The sequence below is a fragment of the Lepisosteus oculatus genome, chromosome 28 (genome assembly GCF_040954835.1).
Source record: "Lepisosteus oculatus isolate fLepOcu1 chromosome 28, fLepOcu1.hap2, whole genome shotgun sequence".
Lineage (NCBI taxonomy): Eukaryota > Metazoa > Chordata > Actinopteri > Semionotiformes > Lepisosteidae > Lepisosteus > Lepisosteus oculatus.
This window is the reverse complement of record NC_090723.1, coordinates 4,266,350-4,285,586: the sequence shown is the minus strand read 5'-3', so window position 1 is coordinate 4,285,586 and position 19,237 is coordinate 4,266,350. Positions and strand designations below refer to the sequence as shown.

At 45.1% G+C, this 19,237-nt stretch overlaps 1 protein-coding gene across 1 annotated transcript in view; it reads left to right on the top strand.

The window, feature by feature from the left end:
- Positions 1 to 19,237, top strand: part of LOC102692300 (protein TANC2) — a 224,997-nt gene that overhangs the window by 30,773 nt on the left and 174,987 nt on the right. Inside the window, 1 exon segment of the mRNA XM_069185670.1 lies at positions 2,661 to 2,792. The gene's annotated coding sequence lies outside the window, so the exon portion shown is untranslated.

Here is a 19,237-nt window from a genome sequence, read left to right as displayed (position 1 = left end):
ATGACAAAGACCGTGTTAGAAGGAAAGAAATTATTCAGTTTGCGGTTATTGATGTGCCCCAAGATCCATAAAGAGATTCCAGCAAAGTCAAGCCACACAAAACTTCAAAATGAAGAGAAGTCGACCCATACTTCAATACCTCCATCTGCTATGAGCGCTGGACTCTTAGATGGGCACAGGGAGGGGGAGTGTAGCCCCGCACACACCAGAGAGGGCACTGTCAGGGCACACATGCGCAGGGACACCGGAGTACCTGGAGAGCACTCGAGCAGGAGTGTGGCGACTGTGCCAGCTTGCATCTAGGCCGGAACGCAAGAGCTGTGGGGCAGGAGGGCAGGAGGGCAAAGCAGAGTGGCCAGTGGACTGTGCACTTGCCACCGACGTGTGCAGCTGGAGCAACCTACCTGAGCGAAGACTCGAAGCTCCCTCAGGGTGTTTTTCCGCTTGTGCTGCTAACCTTTTTGACAGCTGTAAAACAAAACGGATGTGTTGGTCTCGGCTCATTTGGTCTTACCTTTACTCAAGCCTTAGCATCTTGAGATGGAGGCAGAGTTGCCCTCAATACAAGGTAGGGTAGGTGCCTGGAACAGGGGATCTAGCTGTGGTCTGGAATCTCGCTCCTTTCTCTGCTGAAAAATGAGATTCCTGGGTAAATGAGATAGGAGCAGCTAAACGAGGAAGATAAGGCCATTCTTTTCTTGTAGTTTAGACAAACTGTTCTTATGATTTTTTCTATACACCAGGAGCAGCCCATAAAGGGGAATGAATTGAACACACGGTCCACACTATAAAGATCTTTATGATGTTTTTTCACTCTTCACTTGAATAGCATAATGGAACACATGTGCCATTATAACTTAAGGGCATATTTCACATTTTTTCCTTTTATGTCCCTTGAAGCAATAACCATAAATAAACAAAAGTGGAGATGTGCAGTGTGAAGGATGTGGGGTGATAGAAGGATGGGTCTCTGAAATGTGGTGGATTAAGGTCCTGTTGCTCTGCTTCTCCCTGTGGTGGTTACCAGACTTTTTTTTTCCTGAAAAATACCCTTTTGTTTCATCACTAAAACATTTTATTAAATATTCTTGAAGCAAACAATGGGGTAACAGACAAAATCCAGCGCAGTAAACAGGCCCCTGCTGTTAAACAGTGATCACTGTGGCACATCAAATTCCTCTAGAGTTTGTGCAGGATTATCAGTGTTCCAATCAGACCACATATGTATAATAGGGGGTTTCCCTGGGCTTTTCGGAGCTTTTTAAAACAAGCTGTTTTGCATGTCCCATTGTTTCCCCATTTTTGGTTTGGGAAACATTTTGAATGGATAAAGACATTACATCTGGCAGTGCACTCCATTTTTAATCTTTGGATAGCGTGGCCCTCAATATCATTTTAAAAGTGATTCTCTGATATGCATCTGGATTGAGATATCCTCAGTCCTCTTAATTGAGACTGCTGTTTATTTTGTGTTTTTTTTTTATAATGGAAGGCTCCATAAAATTCAGGGAACAAAGTAGGAGCAGGGCAAACTGCTACCTGTTACAGTTACTGGGAATATTGCCCACAAGCGAAATTAAGAAACGGGGTTTTTACTGGCGATTGGCCTCATTTGAAATTGCCTCATCCATTCTGAGAGAACAGGCCTGCTTGCCTTTCCGAGAGCCGACGGAGCTCCTTGGCCTCACTGAGGTAAATATGTGTCCGTGTTGCCTGATTCAGTCCCAGGAATCGGGTTCCCAGCAGTGAGAAAACAGGCAATTCCGAAGAACCTAATAGACCCTGAAATTCTTATTTTCTTTTGGCACAGGGGCCCAGGTGGTCTCTCATTTAGCTCTCCACTCTGGTGGTGGAAATGAGAAACCGTTCGAGTTTAAAATCCCGCTGCAGCTGGAAAGCACTTTAATGAGCATCACAGCATCCCATAATACACCCCCTGTCGTTGCAGGAGAAGTCTTGGGCGATGAATGACCATCTCAGACTTGCAAAGGGAAGATGCCTTCTTCTGCAACGAAGAATATGTGCTGTCCAGGCAGCAATAACAAATAATTATAACCCTAACATACCGGACTATTTATTGACATTTTCCTTTTCATTTTCTTCTCAGCAGCAGACACTTGATTTGCTTCTGTGGAGTGAGAATTTGGCTAATATTAACACTCCATCCGCTGAATGCATCTCAAATAATCAAAAAAAAAACCCAGAGCTATTGCAGTTCGCACACTACAAGTTAAATCGAATTGAACACACAACACCAGAGAATATTTTGCGAATCCTAAATTTTCTCAAGCCTTGGACAGGGGTGATCTGAAGGCATCGGAACAGCCTAAGCCAGTGACTCTCAAACTGAAGGTGTCGGAGAGTTTTTGTTTCAGACTGACCTGGGGGTCTGTCGGTTCCATTTCCCTGCCATCACTGGCTGCTCAAAGGACAGTCCTCGCTTCGGCAGGGTCCCAGTGCCAGAAACGTTGGATAGCCTGGGTCAATGTGTGCCAGTAAGAAAATGGATTCACAGGAGCTGAACACAATCAGAGAGAAAAGTCATCGGCGGGTTTTTGATTATGCGCAGTACATGTGGTTTAATGCGGTTTCTTTTCTAGGCAGTGTTTATTTTACCACGTGTTGTTTATAGAGGCCCTTTTGTGTATTTATCAACACAGGACATCACTGGATTTATTGCCTGGGAATGGAAGCGGGGCTGGGCACAGGACGCACAGAGGAATACAGACTTTCGGCACTGCGGGACATCACCGGACAGGGCGCTTTGTGAGGTCTGCTTCTGCCCACGGACGGTAAAAACTCCTGCCTCTTCCCGATGTTAGCGCGTCCTTTCCCCTTTTTGATCCCCGTCCGTTTGTGTTTCTTCCCCGGTTCGAAGTGCTGTAAACTGCACATCTCAGGGGAAGGGGGAGCACCCGTGGGGTCCCCCTGAGCTCTGTTTATCGAGGTTTTGTTTATCCTTATGAGCCTTTCAGGTGTCTCAGTAGGTGAGGCTTTTTCAGCGAGCCTTGTTGTGTTCTGAAAGGACCGAAGATACGAGAACAGGCAGCTCAATGTGCCCTGCTAACCCACTTAAAACTTAAATGTGGCTGGGCTCTGAAGTGGTGAGTGCATGTCATGCCCTGCCTCACGTATAGTCTAATAGTTTTATGCCAGCAGTATGATGTTCCCCTGTCGTGAAGTGGCAGACTCGGGGGCTGGAAGAAGTGGGCAGAATATCCTCACTGCACAGACGGTGGCCTGACAAGACTTGGACTGCTTGAGCACAACCGCTGGGCGTGTGTTGGTTCAAGTGGATCATTAGCGGGTTTGCGGGGGGGCTTGGCTCTCGACTGCGGGGGGGGGGGCTGAGAGGCTAGCAGCCCCAAGCCAGCCTGTTCCGTACAGTTTACAAACACTTTAATGAGGCAGCAATTTGTATCGGTCCTGCAGAAAATTGGCCCCGGAGAAGGAAATGAAATCCTGGCGTAACAGTCTTGGAGGGGGTAGACTCGGAGTGAACTTGGAAAGCTGTTGCAGAACTCTTGTTCCAGTCAAACTTTTCCAAGGTCTTTGTTTCTCCCTCTTCTTGGGATTAGGAGCGTAGTTTTTTCCTTTCCTGGTGAAGAACAGCTGTGATTGACCCCTTAAGATATAGTAAAATGTAACTGATGTTATATCAGCTTATTTCTTTGTATGGTCTGGGATGATTATGTGTTAAATGCAAAGAGAATAATGGAAGAATTGCAACCCATGAACAGCTTGGATTAATTTAAAATATTTGTGTAGATTGCCAACTATATATAATCAGCCATCTTAAATCTCTATAGTCTTTTACAATTAAATGTTTTGTGGTGCCCAAAAAAGCATAATTTATGAGCAACTTATTAGCACTGTCCAGAGAGAGTTAATTGTATTATGAACAGATAGTGTGGTGATACCCTGATGTTGTTGTAAAGATTAAAACATTTAACTAAAGGAACTGTTATCAGCAGTGGCTGATAAGAGCTCTTTTGAACAGTCTCTTCAGACTGAGTCTCTTCCCTGTACCTGCCCCTCCTGGACTATAACTTATTGCATTAAGTATAATGGAATGGTGTGTTGTGCAACTGCAGGTCTAATTAGATTGAACTGTTTGGAGATGGAATATCTAACCAGGTTATTTCGAAAAAGCTGTAGCCCCTGTATGTAGGGGATGGAGGCAATGAATTTGTGTAAAATTCCCTGCAGCATCTTCCTGTGTGCCTGCTTTTATCTGTATTTGTCCTTTGGTGTCCTGTGTATAGCCTTGTGCATAGATTTGGGCTATATATATATCTAGATAGCAAGGTATTTGGGATGCAAGGTGGAAAATGTTATTGCGGATTTGATAGGCCATCGCTAAGTCCTGATAAGAAGCCATAAGCCATACCAGAAACTAAAAGAAAAGCAGGAGATGAATTTGTGGCAGCAGCCTTGTGGAAAAATTGTACAGGCACTGGGCATGAATACCTCTGAACGTTCCTCACTGACTTCCAGCTGCAAGTGTGAAGACGCTCCAGCAGGTGGGCAAGTGAAGTATTGTAAAGCTTGATTTGCTGAACTGTTATCGTAGCTGCAGTTTCTGCCTGCAGGAGTTTCTGTTTGAAGTTGGACGCTGTGCTGGCGCGCCAGGATTACAGAGGGCGACCTGCTGTACGCGAAGACGTTTCCAGCAGAGCGTGGGCTTGGACGAGCAGAGAAAGGGGTGGGTTAAAACACAGATAACTGAAAGGCAAGACTTGATCGTGAGGCACAAAAATCAAAACACAGGGACAGGCGGGGCAGCTGCGTGGCCTGCTTTGAGGGGTGAGCCGTCGAGTTTCCTGTCCTTGGGCTCTCGCGTGTAGCGCGTCGCTCGAGACGGGTTGCGCCACCGCCCGCTGGCGGCTGACACGCCTGTTGCCACAGGGATGAGCAGAGTGCCGCCAGGACTGGAGAAGCTTCATTCCTGCCACACTTTCCCACAACGTCAACCAGATGGGTCGTGTTTTTCATTGTCCTTTTCTAGATTTTTGTCTGGGACACTCAGGAATGTAAAGGATGTTCTTAAAAGCAAATGAAGCCTGGTAGAGCGATAGAGACATTTCCCTTTCAGAAAATAAGTACTGTGCAAAAAGTATTTTAAGGATACCACAGTGCGTTCTTGTTTGAAAGGAAGCAGTAGTTCTACTAGAGTTCTTCAGTACAAAAAAGGAAAAATATGTTTTGCCCAATGTGAATCCTTATCAGAACACTGGTACTGTGCACTGTTTAATTACCTGCTGTCCAGAGAACTAAGAAGCACACTGACTCTCAACACAGTCTTCCAGTATCTTCTTTCATACTGGAATGGGTGGGAAATTGAGCTCTAAGTCCATGTGAAGTCTGGAGCCCAGGGCATCATGGGAGCAGAGTCTATGTCCTGACAGTGTAGCGAGTGTGAATTTCTTAATCATCAACATGCGGAAGAATGATTGTGTTCTCTAGCAAGGGCTTACCCATCAAAAACAGTCTTATTCCTGCACCCAGACCGATCAATGTGCCTGCTCGGGGGGGTTATCTAATTATTCTGTGACTGTCCATCCATGAAATTGTTGTTTGGCTGTGAAATGGAGCCAATGTCAATCTGTGGCGCTCTGCAAGTTTACTGCGTAACTCTTTTGAATTGGCAAAGAGACATGTAAGGATGAGAACAATAATGACGAAAACAACAGCAGGGGCATGTAAAGAGATTATTGGATTACTTGCTTTTAGCCATGTGTGAGTAGGAGGCTGAGGTTAAGTGGACTTAATTTGGAATATTTTTTTAAAAATATTCCTGTGCTGTAAAGCTCTTTAAATATGAAGTTGATTAAATTCCTTGTGCAAACAGATTCAGAATATGTCCAGCCAAAATGGATAGTGCCTCTGGAACAAAATAATTGAATTTTATATATCCTTTCCAGTGTAATACAAAGAAAAGCATTATAAGAAAGTAGTCAACCCTATACTGTGTGATCAGTGTAAGGCTCATTGGTGTAATGGCTCATCTTTTTAATGAATTTGCTTTACATGTTTTTTTGAGATTGAAGTATGCTTAATGACAGACAGTAGGCTGAAATACCCCATTAGAGACGGACTGTAAGGAAATAGTTTTTGTCACATAATGGGCTCAGTTTAACCTTTGCAAATGGATTTTCATTGATAGAAGAAGGTGCTCATCACTGGAATTACTGCAGGCATTGACAAGCTACTGTGCACAACCTTAACTAAAGTTTTACAGGCATTAGTACAGGCAGATGTGGTACCTGAAGCAGAAGCAGTGTGACTGAAGCTTCAGTCCCAACGTCTATGAAATTAATTACTTTGTCACCTCGATCCAGAGACCCAAGAGAATGTGCTTGCCCAACATCCAGTATCTTTCCAGCCAGGCAAGGTTTTCCATAGACCCCTAAAACCCTTTGTTTTCCACGCGTCTCCCCACCTCCGAGCTGAGCGCCGGCTGTGTCTGCGATCCGTTCCGGAGGTATTGGTTAGGGTGCCACCTTTCATTTTAATATAGCATGCCTCTTGGTTAGCACACCCGAAAGGGGGTCTTTCTCCCTTTGCAGGCTGGAAGTTGCAAAAGGTGAAGGACCAGGGAGGCTCCATAACCATAACATGACCAAGCATGTGGTGACTCAGCTAGGTTGCTGCCGTGTGCCAGTTTGCGCCGCCATCCCTGCTTTTGTTGTGTCTGTGGTTGGTTTTTCTCTCCTCTGTCTTGATTTGACCGATTGGTGCCAGGGGCTCCCCCCCCCGCCTCCCGAAGTGGATTGGCTTGGTTTGCAGCCCTCAGGCCAGCGCGCCGGGACTGTGAGCTGACCCCGGCACACACACGCGCCGCAGGAAACCCATCGGTGTGAAAGAGACTGGGGGGTCAGGAACACGGCACATCACGTGCACCAGTTCCCATTTTATTTGGGGGGGGAAAAAAAGGTATGAATGAACTAATTCCCTGAAGAATTAGTTCCCTCACACCTGAAGAAGGCTCCACGGCCGAAACGTTGTGTTTTCTCTCTTATTTTTTTCGGCATGGAATAAACCTATCACTTGTTCCTTTGCGGCCTACGCATGCAGACGTAGCCCCCCACCTGAACTCCTAATTCCCTGATATCACTAATCACCTTTCCTGCGATTCGTTATTAAGGAACCTAGAGCATTCTTTTCTTTTCCTGGGGAGTGTTGTGGGGACCCAGCGGTACTGTGTCGATAAATGTCTGTAGCCTTTTGGAAACAGTCGCGACTGGTCCTGTCGTCTGTGTTCCTCAGTCACCTCGGTCCTCGAGCTGTAACCATGAAACAAGACATTTCTCTTTTTCAAAATGTTTTTTCCAATTCTGTTTCGGAATCCGTATAATTAATCATTCACATTTCAGCGTAGATTGCAACTTTTTAATAAAAATGAGAATCATCCACATAAGTTAATTATCAAGCTTTTCGTTTCTTTAAAATGTCTGAGAATTGTTTAAAAATTGCTGTGAAAGTCCAAACTGAAACTTGGTCTTAAATGCATAGCACGTTATTTTTTTGATTGAATTTAACACCTCTTCTCCTTTGATTTATTTTTTAATTGGAATCCTTCCTGCCTTTTCCATTTTATGCGCTTTAGTGGAAGTGTAATTAATGTTTTAATGAAGACCTTTTTTATATATATATAGTCTTTCCAGATCATTTTCAGCTTTTTAGTTGTGATGGTAGTTGTGTTTCTTAGCTGAGTTATCACTTCATTTTTGATGCAATCCACTCCCCTTCGTACAAATGTAGCAGGGGGTTTCCTACAGAAACATGCTGTTGCTGTCAATAAGAGAGGCTTGCAAGCATTTGTCTGGACAGATGTCGGTCATCATTAAATAACTGTACCCGCAGCAAGAGCTTCTGACACGTAGGTGATTTTTTTCTAAAGGCGTGAGTACCATTAGTCAGAAATTGGAGTAGTGTGTGTTATGAAAGAGGTAACGGCTTATTAGTCAGCTGTACATTTTGTTGTCAGTGCTCCGTGATGCATCAGAGGGCAGTTAATTCTTTAAAATAAATCAGGCGTGCTGTATTCTTCTCAGTCCACTCAGTATTAGCTGTGTAGCGTCTTGATGTAAGCTGGGAAGACTGACAGCTGCTGAAATGTATTTATTTGGCAAGATCCACAGTGCAACAAGTGAACCAGTGGTGTGCTTTTCCAGTGCTCACAGGGGGATTCCCAGTTCAGGCCCCAGCACTGCTGTGGAAGCATATAACTGAGACTCCCCCTGTTCCCTTTTCCACTGGGATGGAAAACTATCATCCTGCTGTCCAGAGCTCTAGCTGCCCTGGGCTTTCTAAGAGGCCTCTGGCGAAGCACCTACCTATATTAATAAAGGATCCTCTCCCCCAGAGCCTTTTCATCTCTTTCATCTGCATCACGTTTTCTCTCCTTCATCATCCTTCATCTTCTTTCATGTCCCTTGATTTCTTCTTGTTTTTTTCTTCTTGTCACCAAAAGCAGCAGGTCGGTCTACTCTGTGCCCTCTGAGATACGGGGAATAAAGCATTATTACTAAAATTTTTGCTACTGAAACCTTTTACTATCTATTACTAAAACCTTTCTGGTTGGAATTTATTTTGAGGGTTTCCGTTTTTTGTCCGCTGTATTACAGCGCTGCCCTAGAGACGTGCCGTGACAGGGCTGCCCTACATGGGGGTGACAGTGGAGCCGCACATTGCAAATTGACTGGAAGCACAGGCTCGTTAAGTCTTGCCTTTGAAACGGACAGGGAGGCTAACTGCGTTCAAGACCGCGTCGCGTTCCCTGCTGGAAATGGCTGACACGAGCTTTTGTCTGACAAAATGTCTTTTGACCATCGACACCGGGCCCTCTCGCGGTGCTCCTCGCTGTGGTGTCCGAGCGCGAGCCAGGCATGAGAGAGAGAGAGAGATGGAAAAAGGGGGCGCAGGAGGAGGCTGTAATTACGCAGCATGTCGTTCTTCTGGTCAGGGCTAGAATTTGAGAAAACAAACAACAAAAATACATCTTAGCTCTTGAATTCAGTGCCATTCATGCTCGGAGGGTTAACAAGCAAGAAGTCACAGGCACAGAGAGGCTTTAGCACAGGTGTGGGTTTGTCTCCTTAAACCTTTTTAGGGTACAGGCTTGGCTCAGGTAAGCTCAGCCTGACCACACTAGGACTGGTTGATTCAATTGAATTTGCCTTGCGCATCAAGAGCTCATACTGTACGTTTTGAAAGGACTTCAGAGAGAGAGATGTCACCTGCCACTGGCTTTCCTGTACTCTGCTACAAGACTGGCAGCTCAACATGATTAGGCTTGAAAGGAACGAGTAAAGGTTTCTTCCGTGCTGAAAAGAAAAGAGACGTGACATTTCGGCTGTGGAGTCTTCTTCAGGTGTGAGGGAGAGAGAAAAACGGGCAGTAGGTAAACCTCTCATGCACCCCAAAAGAAAAAGAAAAGGGGCCAGACAGAGGTCGTCTGAGCCGAGCAGCGCCCTGTGCTACATGTCTGCGGGCCGGCGTTGTCATTGGCTGTCAAAGGCAGACAGGAGCGAGGTCTGAGAATAGACCAGAATTGTTTGCCTTATTTATCATATCCAACCATTCATCATCAGAAAACCATTTATTCCTGCTAAGCGTTGGAGCTACTTAAAAACAATCCCTGAAGAATAGTGTGCAAATCAGGACTACATCTTGGATGGGATGACAGTGCATAGCAGGACACACACAGGAACAGCTTAGAGACTCCAGTTAACCTCGCCAGAATATCTTTGAGAGGTGGGAAGAGAATGGAGTACACTGCACAAACCCACACAACTGTGGGGAGAACATGCAGACTTCACACAGAATGTGCCCCATTGCAATCTAACCCAGGACCCAGAAGCTGTGAGGCAGCAGCCTCACTGCCGCCCTACTGACCCGTCCTAAATTATTAGATTTTGTTCATATTCCCAAATTAACTTTGCAGGTTTTTGTACAAGACAATACCTTGCATCATCCCCCGCTGATGGCGACCCACACACTGCCTCGGTCCGTTATCGCTGAACACTCTTATTTAAGCTTCAGAATGCATTAGGCTGCATAAATAAATCAATCAGCAGAGCCTGGGGCATTCATCATGGAAAGATAATTGTTCCAAGACCATTCTAAGAACAGGCTCTGCGGTCTGGAATGTCATCTCATCCAATCCCACCTCTGTAGGAAATTACAGTCTATTCAAGCCCTGTTGTGTATTTCTCTTTTAAATTGGAATATAATGATGTGATTGAATATTTTACGCAAATGGTACCTCTGCTATTATCCCATCTAGACGTGAGCAGAACACACGGGCGAAAATGAAAGCTTCGTTTATTTGTTTATTGAGCAAAACTTTGAGCCGCTCGCTTGAAAACTTATTTGATTGTTCTTTGTAATTGGTATGTGTCATTGCAGCATTCTGCGTTAAATATAAGGTATAGCCACCGTATTAAAATAGTAACAAGGAAGTCTGAGGCAATACTTTCTGCCCATCTTCTGAATCTCTGTTGCCGTACATGAAGTGGTTTAAAGACTGGAAGAGCAGCAGGGCTGCTAGGCCTTTGTGATTTTTATTGATTCCAGGCATGCTCTTGCATGGCTTCAGTCGGATTGTATCGGGACGCGGTGCCAACTCGTACCCTTACAGCGTGCCAGCCTCTCCTTTACTTCTTGGACTTTTTTTCCCTCTAAAATCGCCTTCCTGAAGCTTTAGCTCAAATCAATCGATAACAAACTCAGACTTTTATATATAATTTAAACTATAGGGTCATTATTAAAAAAAATACAATAAGAAAGTTTTACATTTTAGGGCAGAGAGCCCTTGGCCCAGTTTCCTGTTGAGAATATTTTGTAATCTAAAATGAACAGTATTTTCCTTCTGTTGAGCACGTTTTTAAAGCATTGCTTTTTTTTTGCAGTGCTTATTAGTCAAATTTGAAACAGGGTTCTGTTCTGTAGCGTGGTTGGGCACATAAGCACATTATAAACAAGTTTGCTTTGCAAAATCTCTCCCAGAGGGAGAGAGACTAAAACCTTAAAATCATAAGAGTGACGTTGGCTTGTTTGTCTGCAGCCTCTCGTGTTTCTGCCGCTGAACCAAGCAGATGGCAGTGAATTTTTTTCTGGTCTCCTGAAGGTGCTTACTAATCTTCGTTCCTCCTTTCCGGCACCTAGACGTCCCCAATACCAAACCCCATCGGAGCTGAGCAAGGATGGAGGCCCTAACAGCTGGTAACCCCAGCCAGCGTGACGACAGAAAAGGCACACAAACACATCGGAATTCTTGTCCTGAATCACTGTAATTAGAAGCTGCCATGTGTTTAGAAGTAATTGTTTAATAAGTTGCCTCCAGTGTGCTATTACTGTGGTTGAAGTGGATACAGGAATACAGCGACACCCTGCAGTGAGGCGACGATCGCTTGTGATTCCCAGGACCAGAGAGCTGAGGCTCGATTCCAGTGTGCTTGGACTTGGTTGTCCCTCGCTGTTGGCGACGAGAGTGTGCCAGTGCTGTGTTCTACCAGGTCTGTTCTCACACTTGTGAACCAGCCCTCTAGACTACCAGCAGGGGGCACTATTGGGGTGGAGGACACTACAATAAGAAGGCTCCCATGAACCCCGTGGAGGCTGTTATGGAGAAGGCAGGCATGACCAAACATGACCTCCAGCACTTAAACCAGTTGCAGGTTAATGGTGGACCTAGGAAAGGGTTAAAACGTGCTGCTACATTTCTCACTGAGGAGACCACCTGTAATCATTAATGGCTGATGCCACCTTTAAAAGGGCGCTTAGACTCTGAGCTGTGTTGTTGTCTCCTTTGTCTTTTCTGGCTGATCCTGCTTACTTGTACAAGAGTGGCCTCAGGAAGTTTTCTTTTTACAAAACTAAGCAGTTGGCTTTCCAGACACGACCGCTCTGTGTGTTCTCCTGAACTACAGATGGAAACATTTGTTTTGTTGTCCTGGTGAAACAAAGAGAGGTGTTTTATTGTGAAGAAATAAATCCCAGGGCAGTTCCTTCCTCCCTATACTTTCCTGTCTGCACACTGTTATTATAAGGTTAAGAATGTAGTGTCTAACATTGACATGGGGAAAGTCCCAGGAGAGCCACCAGATATTATTTTATGGGTCGGTTGTGTCTGGTGCTTGTTTTCCAACCCTCCTCATTATGATCCTGTGGCACACAAAGACGTTCATTTGTGTCCCCCTAAACATAGGGAACTGTCCATTTTCTAATGCTCTGTGCTGGAGGCAGTGCTGGGACCCTCTGTGTCTTTTAGGTTTACCATTTAAATGGTAATGACCTGTCTAGGTCTCAAATGAGCAAAACCTGCCATTGGATTCTGATTTAGATGTGTGTCCTGCGATGGACTGGCGTCCTGTCCAGGATGCACACGGCCATGTACCTGTTGCTTGCTGGGATAGGCTTCGGCTCTCACACACATGCCCAGGATCAAGTGGTTGGAAAGTGGCTGGATGGGCTATTTAATGCTCTGAAACCATGGTAGTGTACAATAATCGCAGATATATGCATCTCCTTCCTGTTGGAAGAAATATTTGTCTGGGTCTAAAGTGAGTCTGTGTGCGCTTTAAACGCGAGAGGAATCTCCCTTTTTTCGGAAGAATCATGGAATGATTCAGTAAATCCATCTGGCTACACAGGGGATGTATTTATCAATGGTCTTCAGATCCACCTAAAACAAAAGTAGTTGTGTCCACTTTAAGAGCTGTGTTGACACAGGAAACGGTTGCTATGGTGTCTGGGAGTGCGAGTGTAGCCGGCAGGTGCCACTGTCCCCGGCCAGAAGCTGGAGGCCTCGGTCAGCACCCCGTTTCTCTGTGGCTGGGGGGGGAACCCCGTATTGAGATCATTGAGCATCTCTCCGAAAGAACTAGATGTGCGCACGTCGTGTCAAGAAAACGGAAAGGGGGTTACATTTTCTAAAAATGTTTGTGTTTGAAGCTGCATATTTCCCCCTTCCAAGTTAGCAGCTACTGCCAGATGGTGCCAAGCGCTGTCTGCTGATCCGCAAGTACACTTGCTCCTGGCGATATCTGGGCTGTTCGCATGGTTTCTTACGAACTGCACTGTAAGTACTGGCTTGGCTGCGAGGCAGACTTCAACACCATTTGGAAATAATAAGAAGAACTCCTTAGCCGGCGAATTAGTTCTTTTTCATTGTAACTGGCGGAGATAATGTGATTTTCTTTTTCGGGTTGCTTTACTGATGAGTAAAAAAAAAAAAAAGCGCTATAGAATGTTCCAGACCGGAGTGAAGACGGGTCCAGCTAGGGGCTGAGGGACGAATGGCCGATATCCCACTAATGTTTGTGTTGAATGAATCAAACGGATGGCTTTAGAGTGTCTCCACCCCTTACCCCCACCTACGGCCCTTGGTGTGGAGAATAAATATCTTTGTAGTGTTTGGTTCCGGCGGGCTGTGTGTCGGAGGGTCAGCCGGCACCGCAGTCGCCGTGTGCCGGCTGCAGGGAAGCGCATCCCCAGAGGGAAAGTACCAGACCCCCAACTCCTATCCTGTGGGGAATTCTAGGTGGGGGGCGGAGGTGTGTTTGGAGGCCGACGGCAGAGAATTGTACTGAGAAACGAGGTGGGCTATAATTCAGCCAAAATAACCTTCATTAAAAAAAAACGAAATCTGCAAAATGCAAGATTGCTGCTATATTTTTAGCTCGCAAGGTCTGGGGGGGTCAGCGTTTGCTAAAAAACTTTGCCTTTTTTCCTCACAGAACGTGTGGTTCAGGTTACATCTTGCGGAAAGGACATTCCTTGAAAGAAAAAACGTAGCTGACCCGCAGAAAATGTAACGAATGGGCCCAGACTGTTTTTGCACTCCGCTAGGGTGTTTCAAAGTGCAGTTGTAAGCTGGTTCTGTCGATGGAGATAATCGTGTTGAAATGATTTTAGTTGAGAATTTTTGGCCCCCAGTTTTACATTAATCATTTTTTATATTGTGCAGGTTGAACCTATGAAAACCTCTTGATGGGGTTTATGTTCGTATATACACAGTAACTGAATGGTAGAAGCTCTGCCCTTTGTGAGAGTACTGGACTCTGTTGCTGGGTGGGGGTGGCACAGTGGTGCACTCGCAGTACTGGAGCTCAGGGTTCAGTTCCTGGGGTGCTGTCTGTGTGGAGTTTGCATGTTCCCCCCATGTTCATGTGGGTTTCCCCCAGGTGCTCTGGTTTCCTCCTGCAGTCCAAGCATAAAGCTAGCCCTGGTATGAGTGTGAGTGTATCTGTGTGTGCCGTGCACTGGACTGGTGTCCCATCCAGGGTGTACCCCGCCTGTTCCTTGCCCGGATAGGCTCCAGCTCCCCCTTGGCCATGTTTTGGATAGAGCAGTTAGAAATGGCTGGACACTATTGGCTGGCTGGTGTCTTTCATGTGCTCTCAGGGAGTGAGTGGGCTGACGGCTGTGTCATATGACCACAGCTCTTCACCAAGTGGGGTCTACTAGCTTCTCTCTAATTAGCTTTCCTGGGCGATGTTTAATTTTTTTAATAAACGTGTAAGTAGATAACTTTGGAGCTTATTGTGTTATGTTATCGAGTTGTTTTTTTTGTATTGGATTACATTCTTTCTTTAAAAAAAGCACTTGGAATTGCCAGTTACCTGTATTTTTAGAGTAGTATTTTAAGCCTTACAGCCCTTGCCTTCGTCCTCTCCTCTTCTCCCTAGAGCTGATGGGAAAATACAGATGGTTTGCTGTCGCCTACCTGCCTGCAGAGCCAGTCAGCAGTGGGGACAGTACTGGTCCTGTAGTGCGGATGGGATAGGTGGTGCTGATTGGTGGCCCGCTATGCTCACAGGGAAGCCTAAGAGAACGCAACTGCTGGCGGCACTTGACCAGTTATTCCTCACTGCTTGGGGAATCCTGTTCAGTTAGTGATGTGACCCGGGGTCATTTTATCAGTGTCTGAGCCATAGAAATCAACCTGGACTCTCGGTGAGCCCTTTTATTGATTGAGTCACTCAGTTGCCCCTTAAAGAACATTTCTAAAAACGCAGATACTCTAACTGATAAGGCAACCGGTCTGTTTCCACCTTCCTTTCCAGTTCAGAGTTCAGAGGTCGTCCCTGTGTGTGTAAAGCTTTCCTGCCAAGCTGCTGGAAAGGATGACCGTGACACTCCTGCCTGCATCCTTAAAAAAAACTCCTCCAGCATCAGAACATGTACATGTGGAAAAACTACTTAGAAAATAGGACATGCTTTCTCCGTGCAGGACATTTTTGTCATCAGATCCACCACCATCATTTGAAGCAGTACCCTTGTAGGACCACAAAGCTGCCGTAAAGAATTTTTCAAGTTTTAAACCTTCAAAAAAACACAAGTTGACCTATGAAGGCAGAAGATGAACGCAATGTTATGGGTTATAAGCATGATACACTGTCTTACGGTATTACACTTAGTATCTCAGCCTATTATATCACATGCAGATGTGTTATCAAACTGCTGTCGATTATGAAATTATCTTTATCGTTCAGATACATGACGAGATGTGTGATATCTTCTTTCGCGATTGTTGGTGTAGGCGGCTTAAAGTGGAAAGAATATAAAAAGAATAGTTTTGCGGTTTCAGAGTGTGCAAACAAAAGACAATGTGCGGTGGACCTCTTGCAGAGACAGGCTATTAAAGCTGTGCAGATCTTAATCTGTTCATTTCGGCATCTGGGAGCAACACTGTAGATCGGAGACAGTTATTATGCAAAACCGCCAGATTAGAATTTGTACAGTGTAATGACAGAAAGGTAGTAGTTATACTTCATTTAAAAGCTAATTCTCAATGGATTCCACTTGGCTTAGCAAAGTGTGTTACATGCTTCCCATCTCTTAATATTCCCACACCTGGCTCATTTTTTCAAGAGCTGCAGACTCAGAATATTTAGGAAAGTGACTAAATAATGCAGCCAGGCTTTCAGTCACTGGTGAGCCTTTTAAATTAAATTCTCACTCCTGGGACAGTCGCCTGCTCCCCCACTCCATCCTCGCAGCCGGCTCGGACGGCTCAGGAATGCTTCCGAAGTCATCCGTGGGGTAATTGGAGGCTCCTTGCACGGCCGCTATGGAGGATCCCAGGACGTGGAATATCATTCACTTGCCGTCTGGTCTCCAGGGTCTTGGAGCAATCACGCGCTCATCCTCCCCGAACAGTGCGTCAGCAGGGGAGGACGACAGCAGTGCCATAAATAACCTGCGACGCGCAAGGCGGAGATGCGGGCGGTGTTCATAGAAAAAGCTGTCCCTCAAGGTGCTTTAATTCTACATCTGTCCCCGTTCTTGTGTGATTCCGCCTGTGCTTCTGCAGAAGGGCACGGCGTGCTAAACTACAGAGAAAGCCCAAGTGCAAACAGTCATCGCTGTCCTATTTGCCGTCTCATAAACTACAAAGCTGTGCTCCTTTTTTAATTAAGAACATGTGGCGTGTAGCTGATTCTGGTGAGATGCAGCATGGTGGAAGGTCGCTTGTGGGTGTAACGCAGGGCCTGATGTAGATGCTTGTGCAAACCAATATCTGTGTTAAAGGTGAGAGCGTGGAAGGAAAAAAAGGGAAGTGTCCCCTGTTTTTTTAGGGGTGCTGGTTTGAGTGTCTCACAGCTCAGCATGAATGCATTTTATGGCCAATCGGTAAAGTGAACAATGGTGTTGTAATTATTGTATGCGATGCCCCTGGCTTGCATGGGGATGTTCTGAAAATTTCCTCATAGTATTTTAAGTTCTGTGTTTAGTTCAAATCAGTTGTGTTATCAAAGAAGGCAACAGCTTGTTGGCTTGTTTTGGTGGAAATCATTATTTTTGTTGAGGTTTAGGCTGCTCTGCTGCAGGACTGGGACATGTTCTTTTGTTTTTTCAGTTGGCTTTCTCCTAATAACAGCATTCTCTCATTTCCTGGACTCATTGTTTATAAAGATAGAATCAGAACATTGTGGACATCATGCTCTGGATTACCTGACTAATGCTTGTGTGTTTACAATGGCACAAATGTCAAACTGAACCATAGAATATCGGGTTCATGTCTCTACTTCCTCAGCAAGTAATTAACTCTTCGGTTTCTGGCTTCTCCTGCATGACTCCTGATTGTTATGCAGAGAAGGTTTTTAAGTTTTTTTTTTTTTGTTCCATTTTTCCCAGCTGCGTGTGGAAGGTAGTTCACAAGATGCACACAGCACGGCTGTGATAATTCACCCTTCACTTTGTTAATCTGAAAATGGATCATAGCAAAGCTTTTAGAGAGTGTTTAGGTGTAATAAGCAAACTCCTTGCATACCTACTGTTTGGGTTTTAATTATATTTTTGTCTTTTGCACTAAGTGTGGAAAAACATTCCCACGCTAATTGCATTGTGGATAGGATTCTCTGCAGGTGTGCAGGATGTGTGTAGTGGGAGTTCCTCTTACAGTAGGAGCTCCCCGCCTCCCATGAGGTTTTTCCAGCCCTGTAATAAGCCTACTTAAAAGTTTACTTTAATTTTTTACCAGCCAGGTACAAACTTTTGGATCAGCTTGGAGTTTTGGAACTGCTTTTTTCCTTCAAGACTCAGGAGAATGCAAACTTTCCTGTAACCTCTTCTTCAGCTCTCAGTATTGGGTTCATAGGCTGCATAGCTTCTTCAACTATTGCAGAAGAAATCGAAGAGATTCAGCACTGTAGATGTGCTTGGAGAGGCTGAAAGATTAATATGTGTCAATAGAATTTCAACACGTAGTAAATGTCTTTGGAAAGAAAATATCAGAGGTCTTCTTTACAGCTTCAGAGTACTGAAAACAAAAAGGGAATGAAATAACCCTTCCTATTTCTTGCTAGAAATTATACAGAATTTTCTTGGTATAGAAATATTAGTCCTTCTTTATTTAGGTTTGCAAATTGTGCGTTTAGATATCAGACTTAAGGTAGAAAAATATTTTTTTTTGCAAGGCTTGTCTCGGATTATGAGAATTTCCTGAGAAGTTCCCAAACTCATTGCTTCAGGAGGGGAACTAGAAATAAAAAAATAGAGATTTTTACATTATAAAAAAATAGTGTTAATTAGATTAAACAATAAAAATGAATAGGCCCCAGTTTTCCCAGCCACAGTGAAGGATCGTACAAGAGGAGGGGAGGCGAAGGAAGCAGTAAGGTGTCTTTTGAAGCCGTTTGCTCTGACTTAATTTGTTGTTTGTGCATTGTCACTGCACAGCGACTCCATCTCTACGTGAACATCATCTGGTCACAGGATGAAAGCCGCGCTCTGATGCAGGCATTTACAATCCTGAGAGACACTGACCAAGGGACTGGGAACTCCTTCGAGATCAGCAGCGACTCAAGGGCTCAGGGCCACTAGCCACGCAAATGAAGTTTCTGGCCGTTCTGGATGTGAAAACACAGGGTACCACTTCATGCAGAGGATTGTGGGAGTCTGCATCTGACCCCTTGGTCTACTGGTTGATGCTGACTCTAGGATGCTTTGACAAGCAGTAGATGAAATTCTTGGAATAGAGCATTAACCTCCTAGCAATCAAGTGAGGCAGGTTGTTTGAATAACCTCCTCTCCTCCCTGAATAACCTCCTCTCGTTTTACCAGCAGTCTCACGGCCTCGTGCTCCGCAAACAGACCCGACACCCATTGATTCAGCATGGAAAAAATGATAATATACCAACTATTTAGATTCGGTTGGCCGTCTTTTGATTTCCAGTTTCGCATCCCTCCGCTGTTTCCCTAACACCTGAAAAAATAGAAGCTCCCCAAGATGTTGTGGCTGCTTCAGGGTTTTTTTTCCCAGCAGTTTCCCAGCTGTAGCTTCTTGCCGGAGGAGCCTCTGGGTGCTGCTGTACGGATCACGCAGCAATCCCTAATACACGCTGTTAAGAGAAGTGACATTTTAAGGGTGTCTGGATGTAGAAATAAGAGGTTTAATAGTCTTCTTGAGAACATGTGGTGAAATCAAAGGACGCAAACACCCAGCCAGTGGGGTTCATTTTAATTATCGGGGCGCAGCCGGCGTGGATCGATCCAGTGGCTGTTTTTGTCCCTCCTTCCCCACGCGCACAACTAATTCTCCCCTCATTAACACTCCCCGGCTCCACAGACCTGGGAGGGGCGAGCAGGTATAATAATCATAATGATAATGTTTCTTTATTATCCCTATACATTATCCCTTGCATTAGGAATTCGTCTTTTCGCATACCCCAGCTTTTCTCCATGGAGACACAGACACACAGAAAGGGAGAGAAGCTGGGGGTCA